The sequence below is a fragment of the Alexandromys fortis genome, unplaced genomic scaffold (genome assembly GCF_014885135.2).
Source record: "Alexandromys fortis isolate MF-2015 unplaced genomic scaffold, M_Fortis_MF-2015_v1.1 scaffold_11, whole genome shotgun sequence".
NCBI lineage: Eukaryota > Metazoa > Chordata > Mammalia > Rodentia > Cricetidae > Alexandromys > Alexandromys fortis.
In genome coordinates, this window is record NW_026067912.1 from 12,620,054 (window position 1) to 12,645,582 (window position 25,529).

General features: G+C 45.0%; 1 protein-coding gene across 7 annotated transcripts in view; it reads left to right on the top strand.

Moving 5' to 3' along the window:
* The window catches only part of Kcnip1 (potassium voltage-gated channel interacting protein 1), a 375,343-nt gene that overhangs the window by 320,598 nt on the left and 29,216 nt on the right, over positions 1–25,529 (top strand). The window contains exon 1 of one of the 7 annotated variants that reach the window (XM_050138649.1): positions 1,881–1,998. The exons of the other annotated variants lie outside the window; for them this stretch is intronic. The gene's annotated coding sequence lies outside the window, so the exon portion shown is untranslated. Of the gene's footprint in view, positions 1–1,880; positions 1,999–25,529 lie in introns of those variants that run through there. 7 annotated transcript variants of the gene reach the window in all.

The window sequence follows — 25,529 nt, forward strand, 5'->3', positions numbered from 1 at the left end:
TCTGGTTCCCTCACTGGAGTCACAGATGCAAATGACCAGAACTGTGAGCTACACAAAGCCTTTTACTTATAAAATGCCCCAGTTATTTTGTTAGAACAACAGAAAATTGAACAGTACTCCACAATATCATTGTTCAGACACCAGTGAGACCAAACACAGGCACATAAAACTGAGATATGTAGATTATTTTCCCTTTTTTAAATAAAAAACGAGCTGGGCGGTGGTGGCACATGCATTTAATCCCAACAATCGGGGGCAGAGGCAGGCAGATCTCTGTGAGTTTAAGGCCAGCCAGGTCTACAGAGCTAGTTTCAGGACAGTCAGAACTACACAGAGAAACTCTGTCTCAGAGAGAGAGAGAGAGAGAGAGAGAGAGAGAGAGAGAGAGAGAGAGAGAGAGATTGGTGCTCACACTTAGTTCTTGCTAATACTTTAAATCCATTCTACAGATATGTAAAGAAAAACTTTAGTAACAGGTCATTCTTTAACCCAATCCCTGAATTCTCTACAGAGGCAACCAAACTTGTCAGTGATCCATTATATCTGTCTAGAAATATTTTATGTATCTGCCAGGAGATATATATCTCCTGTCAACATTTAAATGGTAATGTGAAACAACTTATTTTTTCATGTAATAATATGTTTTAGAGCCCCCACCCAATGATACATAAGTGTATCATATTATCTTAATGGCTACAAAGTATACTTTTTCTTTGTGGCCTATAGTGATGAGCATAGAAGATTTGTCAGGCATATATATATATATATATATATATATATATATATATATATATATAAAACCAAGTGAGCAAAGAATATGTCCATCCATACTGGTGCATGTAGGTATGCATCCCTACAAGTAAAATCTCTGGAGGAAAGAAATGTGTTGTTTCATTGAAATGTTTGCATTTCTGCTGACTATCCAAGAGAGTGACCTTCCTCAAACAGTTGCCAGCACAGTGTGTCTCCAAGATATGGCCCAGTGTTGCTTAGTACAGCCCTGCCTCCACTCTGTTTTCTCAGAGGAGGTCAGCTGATCCACAGGAGAGAAGACTGGGCCCCTTTGGAGGTGCAGGATCGTGCCAGAGGTCAGGTGTCTGTGGCTCTAAGTCTCCAGTCTTCCCCCTTCAATGCATTTGGGTACTTTCCCCCAGCAAGCTTGCCGCTGGCATTCTGTGTAAGAAGAGACTGAAGTCTGCACGGAACCTGAAGGTTTAGAACATCCCTTTTTTTGCTTTCCCATATTCTACCTCTGAATTGTCTCTTTCACTTCGGCCCCGGGATTACACGTTCAACCTGGCCCCCTTAACTCCCGACACAGTTAAGAGACTGCTAGGAGACAGATGGGACTGGGTGTGTCCGGTTTATAACTTTCTTGGTGATTGTTACTAGAGCCACTTCATAATGTCAGGGTTAGAATCAGCTGCATTCCAGGACCAGCTTGTCTGATTTTTGCACTGGAAAAGTAAAGACAAATTGTTAGGGGGGGCAAAATGAGTTCTTACCTCTGGGTCTGGGATCTGAAGCAATCAACGTCTTTGTCTTTAAAACGGTTTACACTGGCACACAAACCCCTGAATCCTTCAGAGAGTATGCTGCGAGGGGTTGCCAATTATTGTTTCTCTCTGCTAGCAGATGTTTAGGGGCTGGTTAAACCTTGGGAGAAATTACCTTAGGAAACGGGGAAATAAAAGCAAAGATTACCAAGAAACGTAGAGATTGCAAGGTAGGAGGAGAGAGGTGGAGGGAGGAGTGGAAAAGAGGGAGGGAGAAAGTGAGAGGAAGCGAGGCTGGTGGAAATAACTGTACACTTGTAACAGCGGGAAAGAAGCGCGATTTTCCAGCTTTAAATGCCTATCTGCGCCCTGCTTGCCCACCCCAGATCGGAGATGTTGACAGAGGGCGAGTCGGAAGGGCTCCAGACCTTGGGAATAGTGGTGGTCGTGTGATCCTCTCTGAAACTATTGCACTACCTCGGGCTGATTGACTTGTCAGACGGTAAGCGAGCCCCGGAGCTTCCCCGTTTTATACGAACGTGTTATCCGGCTTCTATAGTTGTAAAAGTAGTTCGGGGGAAAAAAATAAGCGGGAAGGATGCGAGAGTCTCAGAGGATCTGATGGCGCCTGCTGCACCAGCCTTCCCTTAGCTGGCTTAGCGCTGTCCGTAGTGCTGAACTGTGCCGCGCCAGCGGAGCGCATGTGGGTCCTGGTGTTTGCTGAATGAGCAGAGTGTAAGGCATACTTCTCCCGGAAAGAATCTGATAAATATGCATATTTTGGTAGAAGCCAGAGACTTTTAAAAGTCATTATGTTGTTGATTAACTTGCAGTAGCTGAGAAGATTATAGGAAGGTAAAATGCTAATCACAGCCCAACAATTAGCTAACAAACGCTGGCTCCTTTCCCTAACCCTCAACCTTCATAAAGACTCTTGTTCTAAAGCCACTTCATCAGCTGTGGCTTTAATTCCAGTTCTTAATGAGAATGTAGCTATAAATCCGGGTCACCAGCATTGTTTATGATTGCGAAAGTGGTAGTGGTTTGGAGCTCTTGAGTGCCTCTCTTCTAGTTATACATAAAATACATAATAGGTTGTTTTTTCAAACTGCAGTCTCTTGCATTGCTCTGCAGAATGCAAGAACTTGCTTATATGTGACTGTTTGAGTAATGACAGGGAGGTGTTGATTACCCTGATGCTGCTGGTGCAATGTGTGTGTGTGTGTGTGTGTTAAAGCACCTCAGACATGTGTTATTATTATGGTGTAACCATAATTTTTTAATGTTGAAGAAGATGAAATTTTAAAATACCTGGATTCGATTATCATATGCTACATACCATGTACCAAGTTGTCATATGCTTACAAACATGTACAATTGAATTAAGAAGTTTTAAAATTAAAAGAATTAAATGCCACATGAAGAAAAGTTAGTAGCAAGTTTATCAAACTTAAGAGATATACCCAAAGTATCTGCAAATGTATTCAACATACATTCTCTGATAACTGCATAGCATGGGCAGAAGTTCTCTTCCAACAGGCATTGCATGACTAAACTCTATACAATAATGAAATATCGGTTGTATACCAATAACTAGTTAAAAATGCCGATCACTTCTTAAAGATCTGGGTCTCCATTTGGGGGGGGTGGTGTTTTTAAGACAGGGTTTTCCTGTGTAGCCTTAACTATCATGGAACTAGCTCTGTAGACCAGGCTGGCCTCAAACTCACAGAGATCTGCCAGCCTCTGCCTCCCAAGTACAGGGATTGAAGGTATAATACCATCATGCCCAGCCCTTCCTTTAGGCTGGATACGGTGGTTCATGTCCTTGATCCCAGCACTGTAGAGGCATCTGCAGATGGATGTCTGTAAGTCTGAGGCTAGCCTGGTCATGAGTTCCAAGCCAGGCAGGGCTGCTGAGTGAGACCTTGTCTGAACAGAAAAAAAGAAGAAAAAATTCCTAGTTTGTTTTAATCTCTCCTCCAAGGAATTTTAGAGCTGATCCTCTTAACTGAGTTTTGTGGATTGAGATGGTAACTAGACTCTGAGTCTCTTGTCTCTGCTTCAGCCAGCCCAGATGACTGGACTGTGTTAGGCCTGAATGTGGGAGTTGTTTTAGCTCTAGCTAAAATGCAGTGAATCGATGGTTTTATAACCCTAATTTCCTGAGATGTTGAAAACAGAAGCACATTTAGAAATATTTTCTTCCTCCTTAAAACAAACATGAAATCTAAATATCTGTACGAACAGTTCTGTGTACGTAGAGAGAGTTGGCCACTTAAGTGTACCCTGTCTAAGACCCACGCTCAGCTGGCCCACCAATGCTAACAGACACTTAATCCCTCTGTTGCACAACATATTCTAGAAGAACATGTTTCAGCCATGTTCAGAGCTCCAGAGTAGCTACTAACTGATACTGTGAGTGCAGGCATTACTCCCCACATCCTCATGAGGCTAAGTGAGGGTGATGTCAAAACATCCTGCTCTTCCCTTCTTGTATCCAGAAGTGTCCGTCTGCCTCCCCACCCCCACTAGTGCTTATGAAGATTGTAGCTTTCTACTTTGCTGCTAGGGAGGATGTCAGTCATTCATCTGACATCATAGAAATTGGGAAAGGGTCAAGTTAAAAAGTAGGGACATTGCATTTAGCACTATTGCTAGAAGCCCTCCATGAAGGAAAAGAAGGGGTAAGCATTTATTCAGCACCTATGAGGCACCAAGAATAGTTAGGTGGATTTATGTACAAGAATGAGTGCACCCTGCAGAGTAACACTCTGAGGAAAATAAATAAATAGTTCTAGAAAGCAGATGTCATCGTTCCTTTTATATAAGAAGACAGACTGAGGAAAGTTAAATAAAATCTCCAGAGCTGCAACCACTGTGTGGTGGAAGTGCCTGCCTCTGTGGTTCCACCTTCTGCTTTATGCACCATCAGGGAGCTGGGCCAGAGGAGGTCTGTGATGTGTCCTTAAGCCTATAGCACATACGGGTGCATAGGTTAGAGCTCTCACAATAAGGTGTGGAATGTCATTTTCAATGTGTATACAACATTAGAAGCTCTGTTAACTTATTGGAGAGAGTGCTGAGGGAGAAGTCTACTTTCAGGAAAGACTCTGGTATCCACATAATATAGTCACTCCAAGGAGAGTGGAACGCCTTTATAGGACCCTGGGATCTTAGTCTTACTCTTAATATAGTCTCTTATGGGCAATGCGATGGTACAGAAATGTCAGGTGCAGGATCAGAAGGGCTGGAATTCAGTCTTGGGCATGTCTTGCATTATTTGCCAGTTCCAACAAGTCCCTTCTCTCTTTCATTTTCCTCACTTTCATCTCAAGAAAAAGAAACTATTAACAATCATTCTATTAATTTCCTTATGCTGCATACATAGATTGCTACAAATTTAGGTGTTTTGAAATAACAGACAAGTTTTCTTTCATGGTTCTGGAGGCTAAATGTCCAAAGTCAAGGTGCTGGCAAACTCTGGAGTCTGGGGCATCTTGAGAAAGATCCTTCCTGACCTCTTCTACCTTATGGCACTCCAGGTGGATTTTAGCTTCTGGCAGCATGACCCCAAACTCAGAATCCACCTAACCTCTTCTCCCTGTGTGTGTCTAGCTTTACGTGGTGATTCCCACCCCGCTTTGTAAGGACAGCAGCCATGTTGTGTCGGGGCCCACTCTAATAATTTGATTTTAACTTCATTACATCTGCAAAGACCTTATTTCCAAATAAGGGTTGGAGTTAGAACTTCAATAAGCCTTTTGGGAAGATACAATTCAATTTATAACAACTGGGGGTGTGTAATTCGATTCATAACAGCAGCAGCCATGCTCCTATAGCTGCATAAAGAATTAAATGAAAAACACGTGGGGAAAGGCAAACCTTCCTACCTACATCTGTGCTTCATCATGCTTAACACTGCTTTGACCTGAAAGCATCCCCCACCCCAAAAGAATGTAATATTCATTAGGGGGAAAACATGCATTGCTAGGCCAAGTCCTTGGGCATTATAATCATTTCCTTTGGATTTGAAAGGGAAGAATTGTTGGCATAGAAGTTTTCCAAATAAGACTCCTAGAAACATCCTTCACCCTGCATGCCGTGTTACTTCACACTCCAGCTTCTACTGCAGTTCCTGCTAATCAGCTGAACTGGGCACTGCTTCTACCTGAGGATTAGCAAGTGCTTCCTGGGGTGAGGTGAAGGCAGGCAAGCAGATTCTAAGTTCAGAGAGCTTCACCAGTTCATTAGCCCTCCAAGCAGTCTCAGCTCTACTAGGTATGACCACTATTTTCCCTCAGAGTCATGTCTAGCCATACCTATAAACCCTGCCATAGCAACTTCAAAAGGCATTGGCTATTCCAGGTTGAGTCGCCGATTAAGACAGCAAGGCATACATCAGTGTCTCTCAACAGGGTTCTCCTACAGCTGTATCTTACATACCTTACATCTGTCTGAGTTGCTCTGGAGGCTTGCTAAATCCATTTGTTAGTGAAAAGATTGAACATGGTTCTTAAGAAGGTCACTATCATATGTGTCTGGATTCAACCATTATTTATAGGTTTATCATATGTCTGATATTTCATAGACTAAAATACAGTGTTTGACCTGGACCTCAGAACAGTTCCGATATTAAAAAGCTATATATTGTTGATGGATCAAATTTATAGATCTAAAAAACATTGAGACTCGAGCTCTCGTTTCAAACAGAATGACCATGAAGTAACTATTTCAAGACTTTGGATCTCTTCTGTCTAAACATACACAGCTTTATGCTTAAACTATGCCTGGAATGTGCAGAGATTCACTAGTCCTCTTAGTGTGCATCCAGGCTCTTCTTCTTGGTGAAGCCCTCATGACCTACTACAGCCAGGTTTATAGAAAGCTGAATAATGGCTGCATAAAGAGACCAGATGTGAGCTGCTGGAATGTGTATCAGTTACCCTAACAGAAAAAGTTCTTTGTGAATGTAATGAAGTCAAAGGGCCTGAGATGAGATTCTCCTGGGTTGCGTGGGTGGGCCCTAGATGCCATCACAGATGGTTTAAGAGGCAGATAGAGACGAGACACAGATGGGTGAGACAAAGATGGGAGACAGAAACGGGGATTGGAGTGATGTATCGGTAAGCCAAGGGGTGCTGGCAGTCCCCTAGGACCTAAGTTGGAGAAGGCAAAGAGTTCGCTTCCTGTGGAGACTTTCAAAGCTGTGGTCTTGCCAGCTTTCATTTCAGCATGAAACGTTGAAGTTCTGACCTCTGCTGCTGAGTGTCAGTTTTTACTAGTTTAGCCATCAGCTTGCAGTAGTCTGTTGTGACAGCCTTAGGAAAACAACACATAGCCTTTTAAAGTATTTCTTCATTCACTATAATAGAATATGAAATAAAATACATATACTTAAAAGCTCAGGAACGGATAGATCTATTGATCGGGAATGCTAGTAATATAAGGACTCGGGTTACATTTTCTCAGCAGTTAGAAGAAAGAGAGAAGTAGCAAACCCGACTGCCTATCAGCACCAACGTGGGGGACTGGAGAGATTTACATTAAAGGTGAAGGGCAGCAATAAGAGTGCATATTCAGGGTGTGCCAAGCAAAACTCCTCATAATAAAAACTTACCCTTTCCCTAGACTGGAGGTGGTTAAAAGTGCATACTGAGTTTGGCTCTTAGCACATACACCAAGCAGTTCACCACTGCCTATGACTCCAGCTTCTAGGGCCCCAACACTCTCTTCTGGACGCTACTAGCACATATACTCACACATGCACACACCACACATAGGCACATGCATACACACGTCATTTTTATTTTATTTTATTTTATTTTATTTATTTATTTATTTATTTATTTTTTGGTTTTTCGAGACAGGGTTTCTCTGTAGCTTTGGTGCCGATCCCGGAACTAGCTCTTGTACACCAGGCTGGCCTCGAACTCACAGAGATCCGCCTGCCTCTGCCTCCCTAGTACTGGGATTAAAGGCGTGAGCCACCACCACCCGGCCACACATCATTTTTAAACAATAAAAATAAATCTTATAAAAACTCTCATGAACAAACAAACAGAAATGCATTTCCCTTCTGCAACCTCAGCCCAGACTTTCCTCTTTTCTCTTCTTTCTCTTCCTCTTCCTTTTGCTCATTTTTAGGGCTTCTGTAAATGTAGTCATACTTTAAATGGTGTGTTAACCTTGATTGCTTGTCTGCTTGCTTTAAGCAGTGTCTATGACCCACCTTCTCCAAGATATAAGAGATAGGACACCTTCACTTCCTTCTGGGATGAAAGAGACACATGGGTAAAAGTGAGAAAAGAGTGGAGAGATGGTAACAGGAAGGAGATCCTCCCAATTCTCAAGCAAGCATGTGGCTCTCAGGTTCACTTAATGCTTGGGTAATTCTCTGTAATCATCACCCATCTGGAGTTAGCCTTCATTCTCCAGGAACTCCGCATGGCATAGCAAATTCACAGCAAACTGCCCTGTGCTTAAGGGGTGACCAGGATACAGTTCCCATCAGACAAACCAGCTCTGCAGCTGAAGCCGAATGTGCACAAAGAGACTCTGGAGCGGGTCACTTGGGGCTTTCATTTGTTTAGTTTGTTCAACACTGAACGCCACTGATCTGCTGTCCTTGACAATGAACACGTTACATTGTCATTCTTTTACTTCTCTCAAGGCAACATGCAAACATTGGGCTGTGCGTAGGCTGCTCCTCGTCAACTCATCTCACCTCTCTGTCTGTTCTCTTCTCGGTCTCCAGCCCAAAAACGTCAAGTCACTTCCCTCTCCTAGGGTCCCCTACTGTGGTGGCCCTGAAGCTGGCCTCCCATTTACCCTTTCCTTGGCTTTTCTTTTAGTCTGTTGGCATCAACACTTGCCTAGCCTATGTCCCTTTTTTTTCTGGATTCTGACTACTCTTGAGTTTTACACACACACACACACACACACACACACACACACACACACACGATTCCAGTGAGCAACCATTTGGTCACTGAATGAGCCTAACGTGAAATGTAATTTTCATGGTTTATTGTTTCTTTGTTTAAATTACAGTCTTGGCATCATGGCTTGAAGCCATGGGCTGCCTTCACATTTGCCTGTTTTTAAAGCTAGAGATAAGATGGCTGAAATGTCCTTTTCAGAAGTCAGCATGAACTGACTAGAAGAATGTGCTACACGCAGGGTCCCGTGCCCACTCCTTGAGTTAAAAGGCAGGGTCTGCATCCCCAAATTGTGTTTTCACAGTGCTACCATACAAAGTGGATTTCATCTCCTTGGCACTCACTTTTTATATCTGCAAAATGGGTAGAAAGTTATTGTCTCATGGGTGTCATGAGATGGGTGTGAGAGGGTGTGCCCTGCGCACAGAATAATGTGCACTAAATGTCACCTCTGAATCTGAGCAACAATGATCTCCATAAGATCCCAAGTCATCCGACTGAAAGCAGAAAAAGCAGCTGGTGCCCAGCAGAAGAGGGGTGCAAGACAGCAATGCCAAGGTTAGAGGAAAGGGCCTTAGAGGGTTTACAAGAGAAAAAGAATGTGACTTTATTCTAATAGGTACAATTACTGAGCTTTCCTGTGTGTCAAGAAATATTTTTAAACACATTATACATTTCACCGAGTGCTGCCTCCATATCTTCAAGGGGTTGTGTCTGGACCCCCATGGATAGCAAAACCCTTAGGTGCTCAGATCCCTTCTGTAAAATGGTACAGGGTTTGCACAGAGCCTCCTTATAGCCTCCCGTGTGCTGTGAAACTTCTCAAGATGACTGACACTCTATCACAATGTGAGTGATGTATAAAAATTATTCAATTATATCGCTCAAGGGAAGAACATTGGGGAACATGTCTGCACATTCTCAGGCAGGTGCGTGAATTTTTTCAGTTAATCTTGGCCTGTGATTGGCTGAACTACGGAGGACTGTTACTTCATGTGATGTTCGAGACTGTAAAGTGAACGCCATCACTTCCCCCATTTCACACACGAAGCACCAAGAAGTGAAGCCACAGGCTTAGGGCCACACAGTTAAGGAGGCGGGAAGCTGGGACTCAAACTTGGAGGTCGGGTTGCAGAACTCAGCCTTTCTAAAGAGAAGTACAATGATTGGTTTAACAAGAGCCTGGTACCCATCTCAGGCAGAACATGGCTGAGTTAGAGCTGAGATGTTGGAGCCCTTGCTGTGGGTTTGACATGTATATGTCACTCTGCATTCTGCCCAGTGGCTTCCTCTGGAAGGAAACCTGCAAGCCTACTTTATCCTGTAGACAGAAGGAACAGTTAACTCAGAAGACTCATGAATGCAACCCAGCACATAGTAGCTGGTCTGTAAGTGCTAGGGCTTATACAATGGACCCAGGTCTTAACCTCCGTAATATAGGAGTCAGAAGCAGCCTCAGAATGAAGAACGAATGAGGAAGACTTCTGCTCCTAGGATTTTAGCATTTAAATAAGTAAAAGAGGTACCGAAAACCGAAAATGAGCCCCTCAATCTTTTTGTGTGGACAAGGTATGGTTCATAGAATGCTTGGCCACACACGGCCTTAAAAAGTATAAATTGTCTGATGATACAGAAATAACCCTAGAATGAGAATTTAAGAAAGAAAAAAATAGAATTAGACTAAGCTCTGCCATCTGTCTCTAGTGACTCTGTCTTCTGTGAATGGGGAAATAGGGCCCATGTTCAGCATGTTGGAAGATTTAGTTGAGATACATTGACTGAATCTAGAGCTGTCTACGAATACTCCACAAGGATACAAAGAGAAGGATGCCCATACCACTTTCAAGACGTCTCCCAGTGGCCATTGCCATCACATGGGTCATGGGCAGCCCCTGGGCACAACCAGACTGGCTCAGCTTTGCCAGAGTCTGAGAGGCCCCTGGAACCCAGAAAGCTTGTGCTCCCACTCCCCAGTCTCCTTTTCAGCCCCCCAAACTGCTCCCCAAACTCCAGTGTGCAGGGGCGAGGCCCTGGAGGGGGCGCTGGAATGCCACAAGACCTCACTCTCAGGAATTCAATATAGAAAACACATTAAGACCTGTTTACATGGAACTGCTGTTTATAATTATTGTTCCCTATGGGATATTCCCCCACTGCTTCCTCCAATCCTGCTTTAAACTGCTCAACTAATAGAGCTTTCCTGGCTTCCCCAGGGAGACATTCACAGGCACTAATAGAGCCATAATTCAAAAATTGCTTGATATACATGCCCTCAATTTTCCCCCCAGAACAACCTAAGTGAAGATCCTCAAACATGCAGCTTGCTCATTGGCCAGAGGCAAATAAACATGCCTGGCATTAAATATACAGCCTCCTGCTCATCAAGGTCGCCACCAAGCCACAACAGCTACCATGCTTGATCCTAAGAGAACCCTCTGCCACCAAGTGCAACTGGGAAGAAGCCAGCTGCTGGGTGGGACCTCCGGAGGCCTCTGGAGTGTGCAAACCTTTTCTAAAACACTTCAGGTAGAGCAAGAAGGTCGGGGTAGGCACCCTCCGTGCCCCAGAGAAGCAGGGACTCAATGATTAGCAGCTCCAGAGAAAATGGCTTCGTCTTTCTGATGCATGAAGAACAGGACAGAAAAAGAAGTGCATCACAGTGTTGCATCAATACACCGCCATGATGCATAAACACCACCACCATGCACAGTTACTAAAAAGTGTAATTCGCCTTCAGATGCCAGGGTGAATAATTACTCTGGTGAGTCTCTGCATCCCTTCAGCTTTCTGAGTGCTGGCTTACCGAATGGCAAGATGGAGGTACCTCATCACCACTCAGGATCACCGGGGCAGTAAAGGAGGATTAGCAAGCACAAACGCATCTATCTTTACAGGCAGTTGTTCAGGAAATGTCCCTCTGTCTTTTCTGCTAACATCCGAATATGGTAGGAATGGACGCTTTGATAGGCTTGTTAACAAGTGTGAGTTACACACTTGTGAGTGTTGTACATTCCTAAACATGCTAAAATTAGATGACTGGGAGAAGTAAATTTGGACCGATTAAAATAAGGTTGACTTCCTCAAAATGAATACGTTTAACGAAACTTGCTATCTTGAGAGGAAATTCATAAAAATTGAAAATAGCATAGATTCAAATGACTTTAGAGACTGCTCTTGAGACAGAATTGATAACTGATTAATAAACTAAAAATATGTATAGAGAGAGTCATCACATACTGGTAAAGTAAAAACCCAGTGTCCTCCTGGTCTCTGTGGCAGAAGGAAGTGGGGACCCAGAAAATGGAAGTCCCTATCCCAGAATGGGGGACTGGGTCCCAATCCCAGGTTTCCCATCCCAATCCTCTGTCCACTCACTCACTCCTGCTGGTCAGTGTTATTTGCATTGTTGACATTGGCAAGAGGGCAAACCATCTACACATTGTATCTTGTTGATGGAGCCAGATTAGCACCTCGGCAGGGTGACCCCAAATGTCTACATGGTCTACTATCCCACCTTTCTCTGCACATGGGTAGACTAGAGGGACAGGAAAGGACCCACAACCTATTGCCCACCCTCTGAGTACCATGCTTTGGAAACAAGTACCTGGGTTCTCACATCCATGGCACCACTTGGAAGACCCTGGAAAATGAGTGTCCTTTACACAGAAGCCACACAGGCAGTGTGTGACAGGGATGAGATTCAAATCATTCCACTTCTTGCATTCAGCCACTCACCTCTCCATTTTCTCCATCTTTCTTGATGCAAAATACCTGACGTCGAGAGCCTCAGTCATCCAGAACACACACACTGATACAAATGAGCCTCCACTGATGTAGAAATAAAATTGTTTTTTGTAAATACATGGGCAAATCTCTGAATCTCCCCTTCCATAGCTATATTACAGTGGCGGACACTTTTCTATCTGGAGGAAGGATAAGCATACATACAAGGACCTAAGAAGGTCCCAGAGGTGACCAAGAAGTAAGATGCAGGCTCACAGGACAACATGAAGAAGTAATATGTTGGCCTCAGGTCTTTCATCCCGGTGGCTTTTGCACACTGGCCTTGCAGGAACCACAGTCAAAAGCCTCCCAACCTACTGTAAAGAACCCCAGCCTGTTGCAAAGTACCCCAGTCTTCTGGAAAGTACCCCAACCTTCTGCAAAGTACCCCAGCCTACTGTAAAGTACCCCAACCTGCTGCAAAGTACCCCAGTCTCCTGGAAAGTACCCCAGTCTGCTGCAAAGTATCCCAGGCTGCTGCAAAGTACCCAAGCCTGCTGTAAAGTATCCCAGCCTGCTGCAAAGTATCCCAGCCTGCTGCCGAACCTCAGACTCTTCAGACTGATCAGGAACAAATGGGAATCTGCCTGTCATCCCTCCAGGATGACAGATACTATTGCTAGAAACTGGAAAGAAGGTTGAAGTGCTCTCACCAAAGACTCCAATTTATCTTTTGGACCATTTTAGTCGGCAGTCTCATGTCACGGCTGCACACTTTTCCAGGAGTAATTAGAGTGCTAATCTGTAAGAAAGATGTCTATTAAGAATAAATTAATAATAGCTAGTGCATTTTGGCTGGCAATCTTGAATGATATGGCCATCTTATAAAAATTCATGTGTTTTTAATGAGCCTGAGACTTGTTTCTCAATGAACCACAGATGGTTCATTTTTAGTAGCCTACCATCCTGGTTTTCTTCTTTGATGCTGTGAGAGGGTTTGTTTTGTTTACAAGTTACAGCCCATCATCAAGAGAAGCCAAGGCAGGCACTAAAGTGGAGACCACAGAGGAACAGCGCTTGCTGGCTCGCTTCCTCTGGCTTCCTCAGCTACCTTTCTTACACAGCTCAGCCCCACCTGCCCAGGGATGGAACTGCCCACAGTGGGCAGGAGCCTTCTGCATCCATTAAGAATTATGAGAAAATGCCTCCCAGACATGGCAGAGGGCAATGTGATTGAGGCAACTGTTTTAATTGATGCTCCCTCTTCCCAGGTGCATCAAGTTGGCTAATGCTATCAATAACATCTTTAGAAAGACATTATGGGTGTGTGTGTTTGAAATGGTGAAACGGAACTACAGCAGGTCTCTGGGAACCCCCAAGCTCTTTCTAATCTTCAAAGTTCACTGCAGCACCCCTTGCCCCATAGGGAAGGAATTGGGGTGATTGCTCCACTCTTCCCTAGCACACAAGGATCCCCACATCTTATTCCCGGGGCTGATGGAAGCAACACTACATAAGCTTGACAACTAATAGCCAAACTTTCATGACATAGGGATCAAAACACAGTCCTCATAAAATAGGTGGATGTAGGGTATGAAATGTATTTGATGCAGCACTTTCCACAGAGAGACTCCTTGGAGGTTATTTCCTTTCCCCTTCACACTCAGAACCAGGAAGACCATGGGAAGTGCTTAGGTATAGGTCTGTTCATAAACTGCAGCTTTGCAGGACTCCAGAAGCACCATTCAAATGTGGCCTCTGTCTGTGGAGCCCTGGGAGGGTGGGATACAATGGGATATGCCCAGAGACCTGGAAACAACCCCCCAGAGAGGGAAGGCAGGCAGGCACCAGTAGGAGGCAAGAGCTTGTGCAAAAGTGTGCAGATGTCGATCAGGGGGTCAAGCTGTAGAAGTAGCAGCTCCAGAGTGGGGGAGGGAAAGGGGGAGCTGTGTAGAAATGTAACAAGAGTAGGAGAGACAGAACCTGGAAGTCAAGCAGGTCATAAAGGAGCTTGAATGCTGTATTCCAAAACATAGCCTTTCCTCTTTAGGCAATGGAGCCATAGAAGGCTTTAAAGGGAAGGCATGGTCAGATAGATATATCTCCCTTGAATGCATCTTATTTCCTTCTGCTCTTAGGCATCTACATAGAATCCTCCTGCCCATGTCGCAATCGCAATGCATGAATTCAGGCTGTACACACACACAAGCCTCCCCATCTGCTAAGGCCCATTCCTTAGTAGTGATCGTCCCCACCATCATTTCCTTGAGGAAGTATCCCCTACTTGCCTACATCTTACCCTGACTTAGATTATCTCCCTCATGTACCAAGTCATAGTCTCTGGGGACAAGACCATGCCTGTCTTGGCTCACCAATACCTGTCCATGGGCCTGGCACTTGCTAGATGCTCCACAGTTCCCTGCTCTTTATTGACTCCAAAAGATCCTTCTACATGTTCACACAGGGAGCCTACCTACCAGCATGGTCCAACCTACAGCCTGGAGGCTGGTACACTATGGGAGTCTTGGGGAGAGATATGCCAGGTCCTTGGAATTTAATCTTAAGAAGGCTAATCCCTAGTACTCGAGTTAAGAAATGTCAAAAGTGACTTTCTGAGTCTGTATGGCTGATCGTGGGGCCTAATGATCTAATGCATGCAGGAATCCCATCCTCAGGGTTGCAACTGTGCCATGGGCATCTTTCTAACCCCCATGGCTCCTGACATGGGACTTGCCATTCAGAAGGCACTCTGTGAGTGCAGTTGGAGACTAAACACGAAGCTCTGGGAAGCCCCGATTTCCAGAAAACCTGCTTCAGCTCTCACAGCAGGCCCAGGCAGGGAGCTTCTCCGATGGCCTCGGGAACAACCAGTTTTTACAAATTATCAACATCTCCCCATTAGCTGTTGCAATATTAAATTGTGTGACTGGAAATGAATGAATAATCCCACGGGCGAGTGAGAAAGACCAAGCGGCAGGATTTAATAACAAGTCCTGCCCTCTCTCCAAGCAGAAGGTCTCCCTAATTAAATATTAAAAATCTATCCACACAGCCACAGCCAAAAAAAAAAATTGCTTTTTCAGCAGTGCGGCTTGAGTAACCGCTCCAAAGACCCAGGTACTGTGAGAATGACCTCCTGGGGACCAGCCAGGGTACCAAGAACAATTGCACAGTGAACTGACACTGACATTGCTCGGGTTGTGCCGTGTGACCATGTTTCATCCTTGTGAGGACGATGAGCCATGAATTACATCACATCAGCAGGAGTAAACTGAGGCTTGGGGGTGGAGCAATGACTACCGCAAGGCCACACGGCATCTAGTGATAATGCGTGGATTTAATTCGTCATATGCAGTTATGGGTTTTATTCAGTGACTGCAGCAGTTAAGAATGTGGCCTTGAGCACCGGGCTGTTCTGGGTTTGAATCCAGCTCTACTGGTGGCTGTGTGGCTTTGGGCAAATCACCCTCAACCCTAAGTCTCGGGTTCTAATGAGAGGTAGTATGTCGCTCCCAGGGTTTCAGGGTGGTGACAAGAGAAAATGCATGAGACAGGCATTACCGAAATGCTAATTACTATAGTGTCGGGAAGGCTATCAATAAAATACTTCAACTGCAACCCCATTGTCCCAGGAAGCCCTTCTCTGCATCAAGTTCCTACCTAGTCCACTGGGTAACACTTACTAACCCTGTGTCTATGGCACCTCCAGTTATTATTTAATTTAAATATCATAAGAGCCTGGGAAAGTGGAGATTAATCCCACCCTTACCCAGATGTTGAAGTGCAGGCTGGTAAATGAAACAGGTGGCCAAGGCTACCTGAAAGAGGATCTCCAAGCCACAGGCTCTGTCCTTACCCATCTGGCTTTCCACCCTGCAGTGGAGAGAAGGACTCCAGGCTCAGGGCTCTGCCCCATCCCCCCAGGGTTTCTGGAGGCTGAGGAACTCTCCACACTTTCCTTTGAAGTTTCTAAGCAATGGCTCTTATAGGACTCTTCATATTAGAAATCCCAAGTCGTGGGCAGAAGACTTAGAAACCACACCTAAGCAAGAAAGACGGCAACAGCCATCTGGAACACTAACCCGCAGAGATAACCATTCCTACGCCATGCCAGTAAGAGACCTTAGCGAACACGGATAGAGTAATAAAAGACTCATGATGCCCTACGATGTGATAGATATGGAGAGAAAGGAGACACGTTTCCTATTTCGTGACATTTGCAAAGTACTGCCCATGTCTCTGAACCTGTTTTCCCGGCTTCGTACTTTCTTCGAGTTTGCTTCAATAAAAATCACATCTTTTTCTCGTGTTTAATCTCTTCCTTTTAATTACAACTATCAAGACCTGTTTCCCCCTGCAGGGTCATGAGGCAGCTAAAGTGAGAATAAAGGAGGAAGTTACTGATTAGCTAGAAAGAAAATCAGTCCTGGGAGATTTTTTTTTTCCAGCCTCATAATATTCTCAATGCCATGAAGTCAGGTCTCCAGCTAAGCCTGAATCAGCCTTTGGCATTCTACAGAAATTATCAAGCCCTTTGGTGTTCTAGCTGAAACCTCAAATATCTTGGATTGTAGCTTTTATTAACTGAGAAAGGGAAATGGATGTTCTTTCCCTTGCCCTCACTTGCAGAGAACTGGGACCTAGTGGAAGGTCTCAGACCGGCGTGATTCATCAGGCCCTTCTTCAGCAGTGAGCCGGCAAGGAGGAGGGGCGAGCAAAGCCCACAGGCAGAGAGCTAGCCTGGAAGACTATGAAGTTCCGGCCAATGGGAGGGGCAGTATAGATCCCAGCTCTCCTATGACTGACATCAGACCTCACAGAGTGATTAACATTGTAACTCATGGCTCTCTGCTGGCTTCTCCGGGCAAACATATTCCCACTCTGGTCTTGTTTGCTGTTTTGCTAGCCTGCAGCTGTTAGACTTTTCACATGGCCCCTACGTGCCTTGCTCTCTATACCTCCTTTTTTTTTTTTTTTTTTTTAAAGCCCATCCCGCCTGACCCCATCCCGGACACACTGGCCACCCATCATAACCTACAGTAAGTCTGTTCCTCCTCAAGTCCATCCACCCACAATGCCCTTCTTTCCTCCTTGCCTGCCCTTCCCCCTCCTCTGTATCAAGAATGCTACAGAGAGTATCTACTTCCACCCAGAAAGCTGAGACCTCCTTGGGGCAAGACGAATTCTTGGGTAGAATCATAGGATGTAAGTCAGCTGGGCCACTAGGGACACACATCACTCCTGTTCACATTGGACTGGCTAGAGCCAGTCACGGGGGCAGGGAGAACATGGAGGAAGTTGATGAGCAACAGTGACCACCACACAGAGTCATGGTTTGAAAAATACATTGTATTCAATAAAACCATCATAGACCAGAAGTCCCACACCCCTCTCCCCATGGACTTTAACTAGTATCCTCTCACAAGAAAGAGAGTGTCTTGTTTTTGTTGTTTTCAACAACAACAACAAATTTACAATTCTCAATGCAATTCACATCCATGACAAAAAGGAAAAAAAAAAAGGTCAAACAGGACCATCACAGTGATTCAGCAGAACTTGGTACTAAGCCTTAGATCCTGATTTTTAGTCTCTGTGATCCTCACAGTGGAAGGAGAGAAATGACTCCCAAAAATTGTCCTCTGGCCTTCATACACACACCATGGCATGCAGGCGCTCACGTACATACATACATACATACATACATACACACACACACACACACACACACAAATAAATAAATCAGGATGAAGGGGAAGACATGTCCCCACTCCAGCCTCAGAATCCTACGATGTAGTCTTCATAAAGAAGGGCTTTGCAGGTGCAGGCTGGGAGCCCTGGGAAGTCTTCACGCTGAGCATGGCTTGCAGCTGTCTCTTGTATGTGAGCCTTCATTTTCCAAGATGCTTCTAATCCAACTGAAGCTTTATGGCGAGCTTCCCTGAGGCCTAAAAGCTAAGAGGCCCTGCTACCTCCCTGTGAGGCATTCTGAAGGGTTGAAAATCTGAAGGCAGAACCCCATCTGGAAAGTTCCATTAAAGCATCACTCCAGGACCCGTCATTACCACTACCTACCACTAGGCAGATTAAACAGCTTCAGAGCCCCGTGACCTGCTAATGCATTCACAGCTTCACGAGGCTAATTAATCCAGGCTCATCCGTCCTCATCAACTACAAAAGGCTTCCAGCCAGCCCTCCCACTTGCTCCCAGGTTACTCGTGTCCTATGAGCTCTCCCTAGGTCTCAGCCAATTACAACCCCGCAAAGACACTCAGTAGGAAGCTAAGCCCCAGAGTTTTGCTTCCAAGTAGAGCAGTACATTCTAGGTGCAGGGTCTTTCCTACAGAAGTCCCCTTGACCTTCACAGACCGGAGACCGAAGTCCCTGTGATCTGTCAGCTGCTGCACCCTCTGACTTTGAGAAGACAAGAAGGGACGGCTCAGGATCTGCTGAACTGGGATTCCAGGCTGGCTCTATCTAACCACAAAGTCCCCGTCTCTTTCTTCTTGCTGATGGCCACCAAGCTGCCACCCTGCCTTCTGCGGCTGCTCTGTATAAAACAGTGCCCCCAAGACCTGTTTCTCTCTGGTCCTGGAACACCATCTATCTCCATTCAGAGCTCCAACACCATGTCTGGATCTTATGGCCACTGCTTTTATTTAATAATGTCTAGATTACATCTACTGGAGACTTAGAAATTATTTGGTGCATGGACAAGTGAATAAAGAATTAATAATGCTGTCCTTTTCAACACTGAGCTGCCAAAAAGATGTATCCAAGTTTCAGCTTCTGTGCCAAAGAGTCAGCGTAAGACCTTGGGCAAATCCAGTTCCCTTCCAGGACCCCAGTTTGCAAATACAGACAGCAGAATAAAGGCATCTATCTCTCCGTGGTTAGAATGTCCTGGGTCTGAGACGCGTCAGCTAAACTGATATTGATCTTCAGAAAAACAAAACAAGGGCAGCCATGCTAGATGATTGGTAGGAGCGAGGGGCAGGGGAGGACTTAGGAAGTGGACTCCTAGAATTGAAACCTCCCCTCCTGCCACCGCAGGCTGGGTTCCTCAAGTTCCCAGGGGTAAAGGGGCTTGACTAGAGGACTCTGTCCCCCAACTTGTGGAGACAGACACAATCACAGATGCAGGAATGGGGACCCCACAGAGACTCATGGGCTGGCTCCAAAGCATGTGGCCATCAAGCGGGTTTTGAGATTTGTCTCGGTTCCTCAATCATCACCTTTGGGATTCTCTGTGTCTCCAGATGGAACAGGAATGGAAATGCTTAGCTGATAGCAGACTAACGGTGACTATGTAATGATGATACTGAAAAGCTACAGGGGGGTAAATGAAATGACATAAACAAAGCACCCATAATGCTAAGCCTGTAAGTAGTCCCTTTTGTCGTAGAGCCTCAGTTTCCTCCTCTGTGAAATGGAATTAACACAGTGTGTCCCTCATAAAGCCTAACCATACTGACTCCAGACCCCATAGGCCCGTCCTAGTTCTGATCTGTGTGCTATAAACCAGTCAGAAGTGTGCGTCTCGGGCCATGTCCTGCGTCTATCCAGGGCATTCTGAATCTTGGTGGGGACCTTTAAATTATGAAATTTGGGCATATATCTAGACTGCCACCAACACCTGAAAGTTTCTTGGGAAAATGAGGAGTGTAGGGTGGAGGAGAGGCACTGTCAGGTAGAGATTACAGTTTTGCACAGGAAGTATGAATGAGTCACAGTGAATAACTGCATCTTGTCCTTCCTGTGGAAGAGGTGGCAGGAGGGTAGGGACTGTAGTTTCCTAGAGAGCGCATGCTCGGGCCAAACTGGGTTGTTGTTCCTCTGCTGCCTGAATTCCCATATGGGAATGGGGGCCTGGCATAGTCACCATTCCTAAGGACACTGACATCCCAAACTCTCGCCTGAAACAAACGATGCAATTCACATTTAAAAGAAGTAAGACAATGATGGGGACCTGGGATTCTGTAGTTTGTGAGCTAAATGGTCAAATTACAGAATTAGCCATTCAATTAACACGACACTCTTTTTTTAATTTATTTATTTCTTTATTAATTAATTAAAGATTTCTGTCTCTTCCCCACCGCCGCCTCCCCTTTCCCTCCCCCTCCCCCAATCAAGTCCCCCTCCCTCATCAGCCCAAAGAGCAATCAGGGTTCCCTGCCCTGTGGGAAGTCCAAGGACCACCCACCTCCATCCAGGTCTAGTAAGGTGAGCATCCAAACTGCCTAGGCTCCCACAAAACCAATAGGTGCAGTAGGATCAAAAACCCATTGCCATTGTTCTTGGGGTCTCAGTAGTCCTAATTGTCCGCTATGTTCACACGACACTCTTGGTCTATCTCCTGGCCCACTCCTGTAGCCCCTCCCACTGAACAGACACTGAGTGCTTACTTCGTACTCCAGTCAGGCTTCAAGGATGGGAGGGAATGGTGTCAGCTGGTGGGGCACTCCAGTAAAGATGGCTTTTCACGTGACTAGATTCCAAAGCTGTTGCAGAAGACCACCACATGTCTGTGGGGAACCATCCCATAAGGTAAACAGGACATCGGTGTAGACCTTTCTATGCTAGGGTGAATCTGGGCTTTGCCTGAAGTTACCTCAGCAGCTGAGTAGTGGGTGTAGTGTTGAATCTCACCAAAAGGGTCCCCCGCCCCCTGCCCATCTTCCTGCTTCCTCTAGGACCATCTGGGGACCAGCCCCAGCCCTCCCCCACATCAAACCTACTCCTCACCTCTTGGTTTGTATTTCAGTCTATGAAAACTATTTTTACTCAAAGGAGATTTAAGTGGGACAGACCTCCCCCACCCCCACCCTCATCTACTGGGTTTCATTGGTAGGAGTGTCTTTGCGGTAATGATCTGAGTCCTGAAACAATTTGGGAAGACAGCGGGGCTTTGAAACTGGCTGTATTTCCTCTTTTTATGATGGTTCATTTTACATTTTTATTGGCTCTCCGCTGATTGCTCCTGGCTCTCTGACGGGATGTGAGATGCACTGACATTTCTAGAGATCAATATATTAATAAATCACGAAGTTCATAATGTCTGATTTGCTTCTAAATGAGACAGAACTATTATCACCATAAAGTTGCACATAAAATATGCCCAATTGTGATGTATTGTGTAGTCTAAGCAAAGGCATTGAGTGAATAACCTTCCCCCCAAAGAAGGAAACAATCAAAGCTGAATAACTTCATTAATAATTCAAGGTGTGTCTGCCAAGGCTTCATTTATTAAGTGCACAGTTAAGAGGTTTCCACACTGAGTCCTGGAGAGGAGGATGGTACCTTGACATTGCCTTCTGCCTCTGGGCAGGCGCGCACATTCTCACCCAAGCTGACTGACTGCAGCCCTCACACTCGGTAGTTCATGTGCCAGCTAAGGGTAATGGCCAATGGCCTTCTCAAGCTAAGAAACAGACCAAAATAATACACACAACGACTGTCTGGATTATTAAGGGCAGAGGACACGAAGCCTTGTGATAACTCCAGGGAGAGAGAGAGACAGGAAATTTTCTCGATGACCGTCAGTTATTATGTCTGTTTGCTAATGCTCCCGGCACTGTTCTGGTCTCATTACCCACAGATACCTTGCCCTGTTCCATGACCACTTTCAGTATTGATACTCTTTCATTTAGAGTCTTGGGTCTGTGAACGGCCATTCCAGTTAATACAGACAATAATAGGCATGCTAACCAGTCAGTGTCCAACCTGAGCTGACAATCGAGTGCCCTTTTAACAGAGTAAATCACAGGAGAAAATCCCCCTGTATGAAAAATGCCCATTTAATTAACTACATCCACCAGCATGCATAATCATGACCTTCACAGTGTCTCACCATTGGATTCTGCTGTTGAGAATGCCCTTAAAATCACCACCATAATACAAGCCAAGAATTGAATTATGCGTTTTGGCACCTATTGTGCACACAGTCATTGTACAGACCTTATCTCACCTAGATTTACAGCTACAAGGCACATATGATTATAACTCATGTTAGTCTAATAACCATATACCTCCTAGGGACAGTGAGATGATCAGATCAATTCTAAAACTATTACTACGCTCTCTGAGCCCACCAAGCAAGGCACTTAATACAGCAGACACTCTCTCAGCGGCTTTCCACTACTTCTCTGCTCGAGCTATCTCCTAGGATGCGAGGAAGTTTGTGTTTGCACTAGCAACAAGAGGAAGGCTTGTTACCTTGGATTACAAGGACTAAGCTGACTGAATGAAATTAGCTTTGATTCTTCAGCGCACCAAGTTGAGAAGGTTAAACATAAGCCACATGCCCTAAAATAGCAATGGGAACCAGCTATCCTGGAGGATTATGTCCCCCAGACCAGAATCATCACTTCTCTTCACTTCACATTGACAGCCTGAATCAGGCCATGGTGGGAATAATGGCACTAAGGACATGGATAAGTGGGATCCAGCAGGCTTCCTTCCCTCCCAAGAGCAGCTGTTAGACATCTAAAACCCCACCAAAGCTAAAGCTCTGTTTGGAGAACATCTCCATTTAGCAAGATGTCAGACCTCTCGGCATGCTGAAACGGGGCTCGCCACACCTCATCAATCCAATGAGTTTCCATCATGAGTCAACGCTACCTCATCTGAGATGAATCGTCTCAGACTCTCTGACTCTCTTCTTCAATTTCTCTTGGCCCCGTCAAGTCCCTGTCTTAAACTAAAACAAAACAAAACAAACAATAAGAAAAACAAAACAAAAAAACCCTGCCCTTCCTTCCTGGAGACTTTTCATTTGGAATGAATTGTCATTTCAGTTTCTTAGACAAGAAGAGTAAAAAAAAACCCACCCATGTTTTCCTGCATAGATACCCTAACCCTTGAGATTGCTTTCCCGTTCACAGGTCAGCCATGCTCATTATCAGGCTCGCTCCACAGGCTGGAAGATCAGGGTCACCATCCAGCTGAGTCCAAAGGAAAGACCCTGGGGGCTTCCCCACTGCCTGCCCTCTGAATCCTTGCTGGTGGTAGGATTAGGGCTTAGTCTGACTAATTGCCCCCTAGAGCCTGCTGGAGCTACTAAACTGTCAAAAGTTTCATCTCAGGCACTTTTCCTGGACAAAATGGTCCACTGAAAACATCAGCTAGACACTTCTGCCTATGGCCGAGAAGCTCCCAGGAGGTCGACAGTTCTAACTTGCAGCATAGCCAGAGGCTCAGCTGCAGAAGACATTGCTTGGAGACAAAGGGACATGTTGGGCATGGCCAGCTCTGTGCCTGGAAGCACCGGGTAGAGTCCTAAAATCTAGGTAACTCTTTCCCCTTTGCTTTTCATACGTGGTCAAAAGATGAATGAATGTAACGTCCTTGTATAACAAATAGAACTTGGATGCCATGATGTGTACAGTGGCTGTGTGGACTTCTAATGGTCGTGCTAGGTTTCTGATAGGTAATTTCTGACTGTAAATGACCACCTGGCAAGAAGCTGCAGAGGAAATTTGAAACCATCAACCTCACACATCAGTGCCTTGTGGACCAGAAGACCTAGCGTGCCCTCCCTTTGGGAAATAGGGCAATGAGCCCAAATAGGCATTTCCTGAAGATCTCTCCCTTCATTTGACCCTCAGCTGCCATTTAGAAGAAGTCGAAGCACTCTGATGTCTCTGTGGGGTTGTTTCTAAGGCATGCTTTCAGGACAGAGGTGTAAATGAATGAGAAATGTATAAATTCAATTTGGCTTACAAAGAGCAGGAGGGGTTTCAAGATTAAGAGAACAAACGCTTGAAGCAAAACATGATTTGAGTTTTATTGAACCAAGAAGACTGGAAAAATATCTGGAACTCTCAGAAAATCTTTATCAGGCTCAGCTCGGGCACTCACGGGACTCATTGTTAAGTATATAAAAATCGGAGCTGACGGTCTGTGTGCCCCGTGTGTATCTGAGGAGATCGTGACTCACCTCAGGGCCTCAGTTGTGAGAATCTGAGCCGTAAGGTTTGGAGGGCAAATAAGACCTTTGCCCTCTCTGCGGTATGCAAGTACCAAGAAAGATCTTTGGCCCTGGTTGTTGGGGGGAAGTCATTGATTACTGCTGACCTCACCCAGAACAAAGGGATACATCTGTATCTAGAGGAGGGACGAGGTCACATTTGTGAATGCCAGCGTATGATCACTAATGCAGCCTCTAATGCACCTGGAATAATCCAGGCAACACTGAGCCACTGGAAAAGTGATGTTAAGAGGGGAGTACAGTGCTCCGTACTGTTTGTTGCCCATTGTCATGTAAATTATTTACAGCTTTTAAAGCCTCCTTTGGAACATAGCCTCAACAACATCCCACACGTTTTGACGCATCCTGTCATCATACTTTCCTGCAAAATAGCATGAGTGCCTCTGAGACACAAGTGATTTAGAAATTAATGTGTTGATACATTTGGAGAACGAGGAATTTTCTAGGGGGCATACTTGATTCTGTGTTTGGAAGACTTCTTGGTGCCCTGATTTGTTATTGATATCCTACTCTAGTCCAATCTACAAAATCCATCCCAAGTAACTTCAGACTAGCTCTAGGAAAAGATCAGCTTGGGTAAATGACCTATGTGCCGGGTAAAAGAATGCAGTCTTTGTGACAGCTGGTAGAAACTGTTTGTATCAATGAGGTCACGTTCGTGTAGTGTGTTACTCAGATCCCTATGCTGATACTGACATTCTGGGCTGCCTAGATTTATATTTACTCTTTGAAAATTTCACATATGCATTTAATGTATTTCTATAATATCCGTGCCTCCTTTCCCCCCCTCCAGATCCTCCCAGGTGTCCCTTTTACACACACACCAACTCTTTTTTTAAGTACCCACTGTGTCTAATCAATGGTGCCCACATATTCATGATTGTAGGGTCAACTACTGGCATATGATCACTGACCACACCCTTGAAGAAGGCTGACTTTTCCTTCCCTTGCAATGAACAGCTGTCAATAGCTTGTTCTGAGAGAGGTGCTTTTAAATCTCCAGTTATGATTGTAAATGCTTTATTTTTCCTTTTAGTTCAGCCAGGCCTTTGCTTTATGTATATTTGAAACAATACTTTTAATTCATACTGACTGGGAGTTTTTACATCCTCCAAAATGACAACCTTCTTACCTGACAAAACTCCTTTTTATTTTTCCCACAGTTTCCCACCTTAGCATCTATTTTACCTGATATGAACTGAGTCACCCCAGCATTGTTTCGAGACATGATTTCTCTGTGTAGCCCTGGCTGTCCTGGAACTCACTCTGTAAAACAGGCTGGCTTTAAACTCAGAGATCCACCTGCCTCTGTCTCTTGAGTGCTGGGATTAAAGGTGTGTGCTGCTACCACCCAGCTAGCATTTTCTTTTTCTTTTTTTTTTT